Source organism: Dromiciops gliroides, chromosome 3 (assembly GCF_019393635.1).
Source record: "Dromiciops gliroides isolate mDroGli1 chromosome 3, mDroGli1.pri, whole genome shotgun sequence".
NCBI classification, from domain to species: Eukaryota; Metazoa; Chordata; class Mammalia; order Microbiotheria; family Microbiotheriidae; genus Dromiciops; species Dromiciops gliroides.
In genome coordinates, this window is record NC_057863.1 from 313,576,025 (window position 1) to 313,590,471 (window position 14,447).

At 37.0% G+C, this 14,447-nt stretch overlaps 1 pseudogene; it reads left to right on the plus strand.

Annotated features, from left to right (window-relative positions):
* Positions 1–13,116: 13,116 nt before the first annotated feature.
* On the plus strand, positions 13,117–13,552 carry LOC122745508 (annotated as a pseudogene).
* The last annotated feature ends 895 nt before the right edge of the window (positions 13,553–14,447 follow it).

Sequence of the window (14,447 nt, forward strand, 5' to 3'; positions counted from 1 at the left end):
CCATATTGGGGTAACCCTGAGGTTTCTCCCAAGGGGCTGCCAGTTGATCTTACTTTTCCCTGTCTCCCCAGCTCTTATCACAATGCCTGGCACATAATAGACATTTAATAAATGTTTATTGGATTGAATTGGAAATTGAGGCCCATAAAAGTTAAGTAACTTGATAAAAATCATGCATTGAGTCAGCAACAGAATAAGAATAGGACCCAGATCTCTTGCTCTATAGGTCATAGGTGGCACCATGGATACAGTGCCAGGTCTGGAGTCAGGAAGACTCATCTCTCTGAGTTCAAATGAGACCTCAGGCATTTATTAGCTGTGTGGCCCTGGGGAAATCTCACAACTATTTGCCTCGGTTTCCTCATCTGTAAAATGAGCTATAGAAGGGAATGGCAAACTACTACAATATCATTGTAAAGAAAACCCCAAATGGGGCCACAAAGAGTTGGATACAACTGGAAGGACTAAATGATAACACTCGTTAGACCATGCTGCCTCATTCTAAGACCTCAACGGCCTTTACTTTGATCCACATTAAATAAGCACTGAACTATTATTAAACGGGAATGAGTGCTAATACGGCGGTGAAGTAGCTCCATGGATAAAGTGCTGGCCCTAGAGTTAGGAAGACCTGCATTCAAATACAACTTCAGATACTGACTAGCTGTGCGAACCCTGGGCAAATCACTTATTTCTCAGTTGCCTCATTTGTAAAATGAGCTGGAGAAGGAAATGGCAAAACCGGTCCACTATCTTTGCCAAGAAAACCCCAAATGGGGTCACAAAGAGTCAAATATGACTGAACCACACCACCAAATTTGGTCATTATAATTATTAAGAGCTCAGTGTTTTTTATTGTAGTTGTTCTTTTCATTTACATTGTTGTAGTCCTTGTGTTGGTTGTTTGGGGGTATTTACTTATTTCACTCTGCATCATTTCACAAAAATCTTTCTAGGCTTCTCTGAATTCTTTGTATGCATTGTTTCTTAGGGTATAACAATATTCCATTATATTCAAGTACCACAATGTTAAACCATTTCTATTTGGGGGCATTTCCTTTGTTTCCAGTTCTTTGCTACCACAAAGAAATGATATAAGATTATTTTTTTTACTGTGTATTAGACATTACTGACTTTGACCTCCTTGGGAGATATGCCTAATGGTAGTCCTGCCACTTTACAAAAAACCAACAGCATCCACATTAAAAAATCTGTGCTACAGATGTATTCTATGAGATAAGCTTCTCATACTGCACTTTTTATATGGCCAATACTAGGACCTGTTAATAATGGGTGCTTGAAATAGTGTTCTTTTTATGGATAAAGAACTGTATGTGATAATCACTTTCCCATTTCAAGTGCATTTGGTTGTGGGAATCAAATGAAGTAACATATGTGAACACTTAAAAAAGCCCTTTTGGAATAAATGTAAGGTATTATTATCTGATGATATTTGAGATTTTATGGCAGAACTGATACAAAGAACAAAATGTTCACTTATCCATCTTTGGAATTTGTATGCTACTAATATTAAAAATCATTCCTCTGTCTCATGATAGGGTCAAAGAAGACATTTTTATCTTTTACTTCACTTGCACAAAAATATAGGAATTTTCCAATATATGAATAGTCACCTTTTAAAAACTTAATGGATAGCATAGAAGTTCATTTTTGAAATTCTGGGCCATTCTAAGTGTCTGGGCTTGGTGGTAAAGAGATAGTATGTCCTATATTCCACAATCCAAAACACCTTCTTAGTAATTGAACTAGAAGGATGCCTTCCCTTAGCCAAACAACAGCTACAATAACCCCACATCCATATAGTGCTTTGAGGTTTACAAAATGCAACCATCAAGGCGGCAGTTAGGTGGCACAGTGGATAAAGCACCAGCTTTGGATTCAGGAGGACCTGAGATCAAATCTGGCCTCAGACACTTGCCACTAGCTGTGTGACCCTGGGCAAGTCACTTAACCCTCATTGCCCTGAAAAAAAAGAAAAAATATGCAACCCTACTGTGAAGTAGGTAGTACAAATATGATTCCAATTTGCCTATGATTATAAAGCTAGTAAGTGTTGAAGCTAGGACTGGACCCTCAGTCTCCAGACTTATAGTCCAGCACTTTTCAATAGACACACATACACGTGTGTGTTTATACATATGCATATATGTATTCATAAACACATAAATACACTGGCATCTTTTCTTTTTCCATCACTTTTATTTCCTTCCCTACTCAACAAACCACCTCTTGTAACATAACAATAAAAAAGAAAGGAAAAACAATCAGTTTATCAGTCATGTTTGCAAGTTTAAAATTTTTATAAAGAAATTGCAAGTTTTAGGTATCTGGGAGTGGTGGTTTGGTGGATAGAGCTCTAGGTCTGGAGTCGGGAAAACCTGAGTTCAAATAAGGCCTCATATACTTACTAGCTGTGTAACCCTGGGACAGTCACTTAACTTCTGTTTCCCTTAAAAACAACAAACCACTCCAATACCAGACAAGACCAAAAAACCCCATTCAGGATTCAGATGAACATGACTGAACAACTGAACTACAACAACCCTTTCCCTGAAGTTTCTAGCTGTGTGGCCCTGGGCAAGTCATTTAATCCCATTTGCCTCAATTTCCTCATCTGTAAAATGAGCTGGAGATGGAAAGGGCAAACCAGTCCAATATCTTTGCAAGAAAACCCAGATGGGGTCACGAAAAGTCAAACATGATTGAAATGAATCAACAACAACAGCAAAATCTTTTTTTTGTTTTTAATAGAATGTATTATAGGGGAGTTAGAGATATTTTTGCTATCATGATTGGTTTGAGGAAAATATATCTTTCTGACCTCGTCAGTTGAATTTTGGCCATTCATTTTCCAGAAGAAAACATGTTATAAATGATACTTGGTTGTAGTTTAAATACAACTTCTAGAACTACATTCATAGATGTTCAAACTCGTTTAGCAGCTCTGGAGTCCATATTTCCTTTTCTTATTAATATCTTCCCTGTTGCTTATGTTCAAAGTCTTTGACCGAGTTTTCTTCCTCCTTCAATCTTTGATAATCTCAGCCCTCCTGACTCCCATCCCCCTTATATAAATAAGCCTATTGTTCACTGTCTGGTAGCAGCTTTCCAATTGATGGTGGTTACTCTGGGGTTCTATCATGAAGCTGTCTCAGCCTCCTAGCACATGGGGAAATTCATGTTTCCCCTGCTTCACTTTCTGCCCCAAACAACGTATGAGGGAATAGAATTGACCCCAGGTAGATGCCAATAATCTTTGCTTTAGGCTTGGTGGATCTACAAACATGTTGGCATCCTGCCCCAATTCCTTCTGGTCCCCATTTCTTTGGCTGAGTACTCTTGTGAGACAGTGCTGCCAGTCTGCAGTCTCAATCAGAATAATCTTCTGCCTTTTCGTTTTCTGAGGCAAAGGAAGGAGGTGCCAGGGTTGAGTTCTCAGGCAACCCCTTTGGGTCAGTTGCGGCTCCTATAGCTCTGCCACAGCATGCTAGCTAGTGGGAGAGGGGAAGCCAAGTCATCCCTTTAAGGGTTATGAAATTGTCTTCTCTTCTGTTAGTTCATAAGGTTTATAACTACTTAGGGTTTTTGTTAGACCATTGGAGACATCTGAAATTGTGTTATCTCTTTCACATAATCTCTATTTTGTAGAGGTTTGAGAGGTGAGAAGTTTGGAGAAGGTGACAATTCCTCCATCTTGTTGAGCATATGACTCAGAAGTCCTAGTAAAACTATAATCAAGAAATATTGTTATTGTTTATATGACCTGAATAATACAACATAATAAGCTACTTAAAGAATTGTATCTATATATGTTCATTTTTATGTTATATGTAATTATATTTTGTCATCTTAATATATTTATAGATATTTTGTATGTGCACATATGTGTGTATACATAAATGTATACATATGTGTACACACACATATACATATATATATATACACACACACATATATATATATATATTTGTTATTGTTGTTGTTGTTGTTTGGAGGGGGAAAGTAATCTGTATTTAAAACTGTTTCTCTGCCAAAGAGCATTCTGGGATCTGAATAAGTAAACTTTTGGAACATAACTTGTTCAGACCCCAGTCTGAGTCAAGGACAGAAGCCATGGGGAGAAGTCTCAATGTGATCAAACATGCTAGTCCCATTTACCCATAATGTAAACTCAGCAATTTATAGCCTGAACTACAGGCTTCTCTGATAAAGTAGCTTATCGATTGACACGCTAGATCTATTTCAAGCTTATAATTGATGATTTTCATCTTTCCTGGCTTTTGATCTGTTCTCAACTTGAACTCAGCTGTCTTTAGTAATTTCCTTTGTCTAAGTGTAATTCAGAATCCTTTGCCAGGCATTCAAGGCACTCTACATTGAAGCAACACTCTTACTTTCTAGTTTTATCTTCTTTATTTGTAAAATGTAGGTGTTGGATTAATTGATCTTGAAATGAAATCTAACAGTATAGAAAGATACTGTGAATGACAATGGAAATATAGATCCATGCCAACTAAAAGAAAAAAAATCTTATTAGAGGTGATGTAATTCATCCCCCTCATTTTATAGATGAAGACATTAAGGTCCAGAGGAATTAGATGACTCCTACAAAGGCACGAAGTTAGTGAATGGCATATCAGTCTAGTTTTCTTCATATGTATTTGAAAAATTTCCTACATACATGTGATTTTAATGCTTTGGAGATACATTTAATATTCCAGAACAAAGTGCAATTGAATATGTAGCCACTATTTTATAACTAATTATTGCTATTTCTATGTTTCTTTACCTAATATCTTTTCACATGAAATCTCTATATAGGAATTCATAAGGTCATAGGGTTAAAAGCTGAAAGGGACCTTGGAAATGACCTAGTCACTGAATATGAAAGTATATGTATACTTATAAAACACTTCATAGAATTTCTTGATTTTTTTTTATAACAGTTGTTGATGCATCAGCTACAATTTTTTTTTGCCTGTACTCATCATGGGGATGAAAAGTTGAAATAACCATTTGTCACCTTTGGGTGCATAATGAAACACATTGTAGCAATCCCCTTATTTGTCCCTTCAAAGAGAGCCTATTTGTTATCCTCCCATTTAGCTGTAGCTTCTTTATATCTTGTGGCTTCATTTAACATTTTCATTTTATTTTTCATTCATATACATTTATTATTATATGTCAATATGCATGTGCAAATTCCTTTTCCCTTACCCCCTTCCTCTGTTCTGAACATCCTTATTATATTTGAGAGCACCACCATCCTCCCAATTACCCAGGATCTCAGCTTCCTCACCCCAACTTGCCCCATATAGATGTTGTCAAATCTCATCATTTCTACCTGCATAACTTATCTTCCCAAGTTTCTTATTACTTTTTTTTTTTGCTTTTTGTTTTGCTTTTTTGTTTTTGGGTGTTTTTTCTGTTTAGAATTTTGTTTTCTAAAATATATGTAAAAACAAATTTTGACATCAATTTTTTAAAACTTTGTTTTCCAACTTCTCTTTCTCCCTCCCTTCCCACCCCCACCCCCAAGAACTCAAGCAATTCAATATAAGTTATACATGAGTAGTCATGGAAAACATGCCCACATTAGATAGGTTGTGAGAGAAAACAGACAAAAAAATAAAATTTCAGATTAAGGAATTGTCAAAGAAAAAAATGTTTCAATCTGTTTTCAGATACCATCAGTTCTTTCTCTGTAGATGGATTGCAATTTTCCTAAGTCCTTCAGGGTTATATTGGATCATTGCCTTGCTGAAAATAACCACATGATTCCCAGCAGATCATCTTACACTATTGCTATATTTTGTATACAGTACATTTCACTGTGCTTCAGTTCATGTAGGTCTTTCCAGGCTTTTCTGATAGCATCCTATTCATTATAACTTCTATATAGTACCTTAAACTTGACAAAGAATTTTATTCACAATGTCCCAGCAAAGTAGGTACCATACGTTTTGCCATTATAGTCAACCATCATGACTATTTCCCTCCATCCTATTCCCTTCCCATGATATTTACTCTATTTCTATCTTCTTTTACCCTATTCCTCCTCAAAAGTGTTTTATTTTGACTGTTCCCTCCCTGCCTCTGCCCTCCCTTCTTTCACACTTTCCTATTTATCCTCTTCCCCTTCTACTTTCCTGTAGGGTTAAATAGATTACTACACCCAATTGGGTGTGAATGTTATTCCCTCCTTGAGGCTACTCTGAAGAGATTAAGGTCTTTCAGCTAATTCTGCCTTCTAAATTTTTCTTCCTCCCTCCCTCCTCAACCCTCCCTATGAAATCAAGCAATTCAATGTAAGTCATACATGTGCAGTTGTGCAGAACATCTTCACCTTCCTCGAAAGTGTTTTGCTTTTTATTGCTTTCTCCCCCCAATCTGCCCTTTCCTCCTTCCCTTCTTTTTGCTCCTCCCCTTATCTTCCTCCCCTCCCACTTTCCCTCAGGGCAAAAATATATTGCTATACCCACTTGAATATGTATGTTATTCCCCCTTTGAGCTAATTCTGATGATAGTAAGTTTCACTCACTCCACCACTTCTTTCCCCTCTTCTCCTCCGCTCCATAAGCTTTTGTCTTGTTTCCTTCATGTGAACTACTTCTCCCCAGGCCACCTCTCCCCTTCCCCCTCCCTCAGTGTATGACTTCTACCCCTCAACCCTATTTTAAACATGTCATCATAGGTTAGCTATGTGGCACAATGGACAAAGCACCAGCTCTGGACCCAGGAGGCCCCAAGCCCAAATATTGCCCCAGATATAAGACACCCTATACTATTTGCCCCACAAAGAACAAGGATAAACAAAAAAAAATGCTTTTCAGATATAATCCCTTCATATTCAGTTCAGAGTTGTGTCCTCTGTGTATTCCTTACTGAAAAAGTTCTTATGAGTTCATAGTTTTATCTTCTCATGTAGGAATGTAAACAGTTTAATCTATTAATATCCCTCATGATTTCTTTTTTCCCGTTTACCTTTTGATGCTTCTCCAGGGTCTTGTATTTGAAAGGCATATTTTCTATTCAGTTCAGGTATTTTCATCACAAATGCCTGAAAGTCCTCTTTTTCAGTGAAGTCCCATCTTTTCCTCTGAAAGATTATATGCAGTTTTGCTGGATATGTGATTCTTGGCTGTAGTCCCAGTTCCTTTGCCCTCTGGAATATCATATTCCATGCCCTCTGGTCCTTTACTGTAGATGCTGCTAGATCTTGTTTTATCCTTATTGTAGCTCCACAGTATTTGAATTCCTTTTTGCTAGCTGCTTGCAATATTTTCTCCTTGACCTGGGAGCTCTGGAATTTGGCTATAATATTCCTGGAGGTTTTCTTTTTGGGATCTCTTTCAGGAGGTAATCAGTGAATTCTTTCAATTTTTATTTTGCCTCCTGCTTCTAGAATATCAGGGCAATTTTCCCTGACAATCTCTTGGAAGATGCTGTATAAACTCTTATTTTGGTCATGGTTTTCAGGTAGTCCCATGATTTTCAAATTATCTCTCTTGGATCTATTCCAGGTCAGCTGTTTTTTCAAGGAGATATTTCATATTGCCCTCTATTTTTATATTCATTTGGATTTTCTTTACTGTGTCTTGGTTTCTCAAAAAGTCACTAGTTTCTATTTGTTCAGGCCTACTTCTTAGGCAATAATTTGATTCAAAGAGCCTTTTTCTCTCCTTTTCCATTTGGCTTTTTGAGCTGTTGATTTTTTCTCATGACTCTCCTGCTCTCGTTTCTCTTTCTATTCTTTCCTCCACCTCTCTATATCTTCCTTCTATCTCTCCTACTTTCTCTTCAAAGTCCCTTTTGAGTACTTCCATGGCCTGAGACCAATTTATATTTTTCTTGGAAGCTTTGGATGTAGGGACTCTGAGGTTGATTTCCTTTTCTGAGGGTGAACCTCGATCTTCCTTGTCACTAAAGGAACTTTCTATTGTTCTCAACTTTCTTTTCTTGTTCTTCTTGCTGTTTTTTATCTTCCTTTTACAGTGGGGCCCTACTTCCAAGCTACACTGTCCCAAGCTTCAGAGGGTCTCTGGTGTTTCAGTTTGAGGGAGGGCCGATTTTTCTCTCACCTGGCCTGTTCTCTGGTCTGAAGATAACCTCAAGCCAACTTGCTAGTTAACCAGCCAGCAGAGTGCTGTGGTGGTTCTTAGCTTTGACGAGTCTATGCCCCTCCTCCACCTGGGCCTCCCACTGCTCAGGATTTATTCCTGGTTCCCTGCTGGGGTGGGATAGCCAAATTCTTCCTTAGGTCCCGCAGACAACCCTGCACGTCCCGCCCCCCTCCCCCCATCAGCCATTCAACTCAATCACCTGACTGTAAACTTAATTCAATAAGATGTTGATGCTGCAGCTGATTTGGAGGCTCTGGGGTAAGTTCTTCTTTCACGATGTGTCTCAAGTCTGTGTCAGCATGATCGTGGGGTTGGACTCTGCTTACAGCCCATTATGGCCCCCTTTAATGGAATTAAATGGAATTCATTTAATTCAATTCTTGGAATTCATCCTTTGCCTTTTGACCCTTCTCTTTGATTGGATGGCTAGCTTCTCCCAGGATCTCCTATTAAGGATAGTGCTCAGGCCCACAATCTCTTTCTCCTATTACTTTTGATGACACCAACCTCTCCCTTGTTACCAAGGTTTATGACATTGGTGTCATTCCCAAACTCTCTCTCTCTCTCTCTCTCTCTCTCTCTCTCACTCACTCAGTACATATCCAACATTTTCCAATATTTTAACAAATGTTGTCATTTTTTATCTTCCCAGCATCTCTCCTACACATTCCTTTCTCTCTAGTTTCCTAGCCACTATCCTAGCTCAGACTCTCATCACTTCTCAACTATTGGAATAATTTTCTTATTAGTCTCACTGTCTCAGATCTCACCACTCCAATCACTCCTCCAACCAGTTGCCAAAGAGACTAATTTTAAAGCTTAGATCTGATCATGTTACTTGCCACCTCCCATTAGATAAACTCAATGGCTTCTTATTACCTCTAGTTTCAAATATAAGACCCTCTATTTGAAATTTAAAGTTCTTCATAACCTGACCCCTTCCTACCTTTTCATTATTCTTACAATCTATGCTATTTAATGTACTCTTTAATCAGTCAATAAGCATTAAGTGCCTTCTATGTGCCAGGTATTGTGGTAGGCACTGGAAAAACAAAGAAAGGTAAAACACAGCTGCTTTCCCCCATGGGCTAACTATCTAATTCAGCTACCCTGGCCTACTTCATGTTCCTAACACAACACATTCCATTTTCTTTCTCAATGGCTTTGCATTGCCTATTTCTCATGCCTAGAATGTTCTCTCTCTTTGCCTAGGCCTCTTAGTTTCTCTGAATTTCTTTAAGATTTATCTCAAATTCCACGTCATCAAGGTGATTTTTCCTGCTTTTAGTAAGTTCACATTTCTATTTATTTCTTTTTTTGTTTAATTTATAATTATTTTCATCTAATCTGTCTGTATTTTAAATATTTAGTTGTTTATTTATACATTGTCTCCAGATTAGAATTGCAAGCATCTTAAAGCCAGAGGCTACTGTTACTTAGCACAGCACCTGCCATATATTAAGAACCTTTAATGAATGTTTGTTGACAGACTGGGTAGCATTTTAGAAACTATTCCTTCATTAGATAAAAGGACATACTTAAAATAAAACCAGTTTAATGTTTGAAGATGGCCTAACTATTATTTGACTTTTAGAAGTCTTTGCATCTTTATCTGCCAATAGTCATCACATTAGTGGAGAGGGACCACATAGGACCAAGTGCCCTTATGTATTTTTATTTGTTTTCTTGGGTGCCATAGGCAATAAATTAATAAATTCAAGTCAATTTGTTCATTGGGGGCCAATAAATTCATCAATAAGAATTTATTAAGTACTAGGTAACGGGGGTACAAAAATAACAGTGAAGCACTTCTTACCTTCAAGGAACTTATATTCTGTAGGGTAAGACAAAATGTACATATGAATATATGTACAAAATATATATAAAATAAATGTAAATCATTTGGAAAGGAAAAATACTAGCAGCTGGTAAACTCAGGAAAGGATGAATGTAGAAGGTGGTATTGAGGTGAATTGAGTTGAATGCTGAAGGAAACTATGGAGGCTAACAAATGGAAGTGAGGAGCATGTACATTATAGGTATGGGGAATAGTCTATTCAAAGGCCATTGTTGGGTTCTCAGATGTTGGTATTTGACAAGGGAATGCTTCAATCATTACCTAAGTCTACATACAAAAAAATATAAATATATAAGGAACATCTGATGATGAAGCTTGACTATCAGATGAAGTCTAGAAGAGCCTATCTGAATTGTATTGGCTAAAGTTGCTCCTTCTTCCTTTCCCTAGGTAATGATACTCCATGGTCCTGGACGTTAATAATTTAAATTAGGTAAAATAATGCCCAATATCATAGATTAGAGGCCTGGTTTAAGATCAGGAAGATGAGTGTTCAGATCCTGACTCTGACATATACTAGCTATGTTATGGACAAGTATTTTTTAAGCTCTTCCTGCCCCAAGAGCTCTTAAAAATATAAGTTATATATGGTTTGCTAATTTGTTTAGACAATAAAAGTTTACACATTGAGAATTTTCTACATTGATGAGGTCATTATCTAGATACACATATGTAGATACATTCTGGATGTGTGTACATGTATGTACATCTGCATGTATATTATATGTATATGTATGTGTATATATATGTATATGTGTGTGTATATAAATGAGAAGGGGAGGGAGAGAAATTGTATATTAACACAACTCAGGAATAGCCTATCCAGAAAATCTTTAAAGATAATATCTCTGCTTTACTTATTAATATTTTAAATATTAATACATGGTGGCAATCTACTTTCATTAGTCTGCCATCATTCTCTTCCCACCTAAAAGATGCAGCTTTGTACATTTACATACACACACACACATGCACATGCCTCTTTCTTCCTCTAATCCTAAATACTAAACAAGCAGAATTCATTTTCTATTCATATGACCATTTATCAATGATAGTTCCAAACCTCCTATCATTATTTTCCTTCTTTTCATCTCCATTCTCCATGGCAACATACTCACCTTTTTCTGAAAACAAGTTAGCCCCCACAAAACACAATTTCCCATCTAGCATCTAGCTGTAGCTAGAATAATTAGAATTATTTTTGAAGGGGTGGCAATCCAGATTTGCAAACAAAAGAGAGCTACCCCCTAAATAATACCATCCATCACCTCCATGTTATGAAAATATATACTTATTTATGTCAATATTTTGAACCCTCATAGAGAAACTTATTTGACCTATTGCATATAAATAGCAACGTGCAAATTGTAAATAGCAACGTGCAAACTGTAAATAGCTTGCAGACCTAGGTTTCGACTGGAACTAATTAGCTATCTGTCCTTGAATGATAACAATAAATAACATTATAGTATTTCATGGTTTATAAATTATTTTCCTCACAACAAAGAGGCAATATGGCAGAGCATATAGAGAATTGCCTCCAGAGTCAGGAATTCTTGACTCTGACACAACCTGAGTGCATGACCGTTGGCTAGTTACTTAGCACCTCATGGTAGTAGGCAATTCTCTGATACTAACTGCCCTTAACTGGGACATTCCTGAAGCAATGAACTCATAGATGAAATCTAGGGTATGACAAGATCTCAGGAAAGAGATTTCTTTGTTTGCTTGTTGTTTTTTGCTTCTGTTTTAAAGATAAAATAGTTTTGGTATATTTGAAGACAAGAAAGAACAAATTAACTCAATGAATAGATTGAGGCTGGGGGGGGGGAGAGATTCTAAGACTTTCATAATTGGGTTTTTCTCCAAATTTTCTTCATACTTTGTTTTGTTCCTCTTACCGACTTCCCACTGTTTATGAGGAAAGACTAATTATAATCTTCGAATCAATCAATAAACTATTATTAAATGCCCATTATGTGCCAGTCCCTATGCTAGGTATTGTGGATTAGAAGAGAAAAATAAAATAGTCCCTGGTCACAAGGAACTTACATTCTATTGCAGGAAATTCCATGGTCACATATAAGCATAGATTAAATATTTGCAAAATAAATACAAGGTAATTTTTATTGGAGAAAATATACTATTAGATGTAGGGATCAGAAAAGGTCTCATGTAGGAAGTGGTCTGAGCCATGAAGCATCATCTCCTACATGAGGCCTCTCCACATACTTAGATATTATAAATGAGTCAATATTTTAAATTTAAAGTATTGCAATTAGCTACTACATCTCCCTGCTTCATAAAAAGATCAAGAATTTGCTGACAAAGGCCTGTTTTAGGTTCTTTTAGTCTCAAGATCATATTAACTATTTTATGCAGGTTAAATTTTTTTTAAAGAAATAGTGGTTTTTCCATTTATTATCTTCCCATTCATTCTTTTCTCTTTTGGGGGGGTCAGTTTTTGTTAATTAGGTTGTTGGCATTACTTCAATTATACAACAAATTTCATTTTATTATTTTTCCTATTTTGGTCTTCATTTTATCTTTTATGCAAGTTATTTCCAGAGTCTATTTGGAAATGACACAACTCCAATAACTCACCATCTCCTGTCCAATAATACAATTAATTTAAAATTTTCATGTTATTTGATAATCACCTTTTCTAGTACCTTTCAACTTTTCCTTAGAAAAAATGATTCATAATATATAGGAATAAAGGAAGCCTCTATCTAGACTATCAACTATCAGAACCTCACATTTCTTACTATGAATCATATTTTCCCCACCCCTCCCTATGAATATTGTTTCCTTTAAATTCTTAATTATTAAATAGTTGCTGTGGCTGGGAGTAGGTGGTGACTTGATAGTAAAATTATCTACTCCCTCTTGGCCAACCCCAAATTTGTGTTGCTAGAGCCACTCTTTCCTAACTTTTCCCTTTAACAGGTCCCATGGGTATGACTTTCATTTAGTTAATGTCTATCCTTACTCAGAGTCAGATGGAGCCCCTGAATATAGAAGAGAACAGTCAAAGCATTGCTAGAGCTGGCCCCCAAATATAGCAGGGGAGTGTCATTGTAAGGATCTCCTCAGGGAACCCAGCTTGCCAAAATGAAGTTCAATCCCTCTGTGACTTTGGACCAAAGCAAGGACCACAAGAGACACTTCATCCAGCCCTCATACATCCATGAAAAGATCATGCTCTCCAAGGAGCTAGGCAGAAATACAATATCCCCTCCATGCCCATCCGAAAGGACAAGTTCCAAGTGGTTTGTGGACACTATGAAGGTCAGCAAATTGGTAAGGTAGTCCAGGTTCACAGAAAAAAAAAATTATCTGTCATCTACATTGAGTGTTTCCATTTAGTAATGGAAAAGCTAATGGCATAACTGTCTATGTGTGCATTCACCATGGTAAGGTAGTTATCACCAGGCTAAAACTGGACAAAGATCCCCAAAAGATTCTTGAGCGTAAAACCAAATCCCCACAAGTTGGATAGGCAAAGGACAAATATAAAGAAGAAACCATCGAGAAGATGCAAGAATAAAATGACTTGTTGTACTGTTGTAACTAAAAATCAAAATTAAAAAAAAATGTCTAGCCTCATCTACTCACATCCTTCTCCAAGAGAGACTTTATTTCTTGTCAGGAGGAGAAAGGTAGAGGCAAGAAGCTCCACCATTCTACTCTCCTCAGATAGATAAGTGGTACTGGGCTACAATTATATCTTTCTGTTCCATTACATATTGTTAGTCTAGGGCATATAGTTTGGGGGTTCAGACTAACCTTCTGGTCACTATTTCCTTGTTTTTGTTTTTGCAGGGCAATGAGGGTTAAGTGACTTGCCCAAGGTCACACAGCTAGTAAGTGTCAAGTGTCTGAGGCCGTATTTAAACTCAGGTCCTTCTGAATCCAGGGCTGGTGCTTTATCCACAGCACCTCCTAGCTGCCCCCAGTCACTTTTTTTTTTTTTTGGTGGGGCAATTGGGGTTAAGTGACTTGCCCAGGGTCACACAGCTAGTAAGTGTTAAGTGTCTGAGGCCGGATTTGAACTCAGGTCCTCCTGAATCCAGGGCCGGTGCTCTATCCACTGCGCCACCTAGCTGCCCCAGTCACTATTTTTTAAGAGAGAAAAAAAGGAAGTTTCAAACTTTATATTCAAGGCCCAACTCCCTTCCCACCAAATACCAGTTCCACAATGAACACACTTAAGAAGTAGCAAAGAAACCCATTTATCCAAGTCAATAACAAAAAAGAAATCAGAGAAAGTGTGTGTATATGCACACATTCACACATATACATGCATATATATGTTGTATATACAGTTGTATTTATGTATATATAATATATACCAGATATGTACACACATATATATTTGTATTTGTATACATACATATATATTTTACATACATATATACACACATACATACATACATATCCCC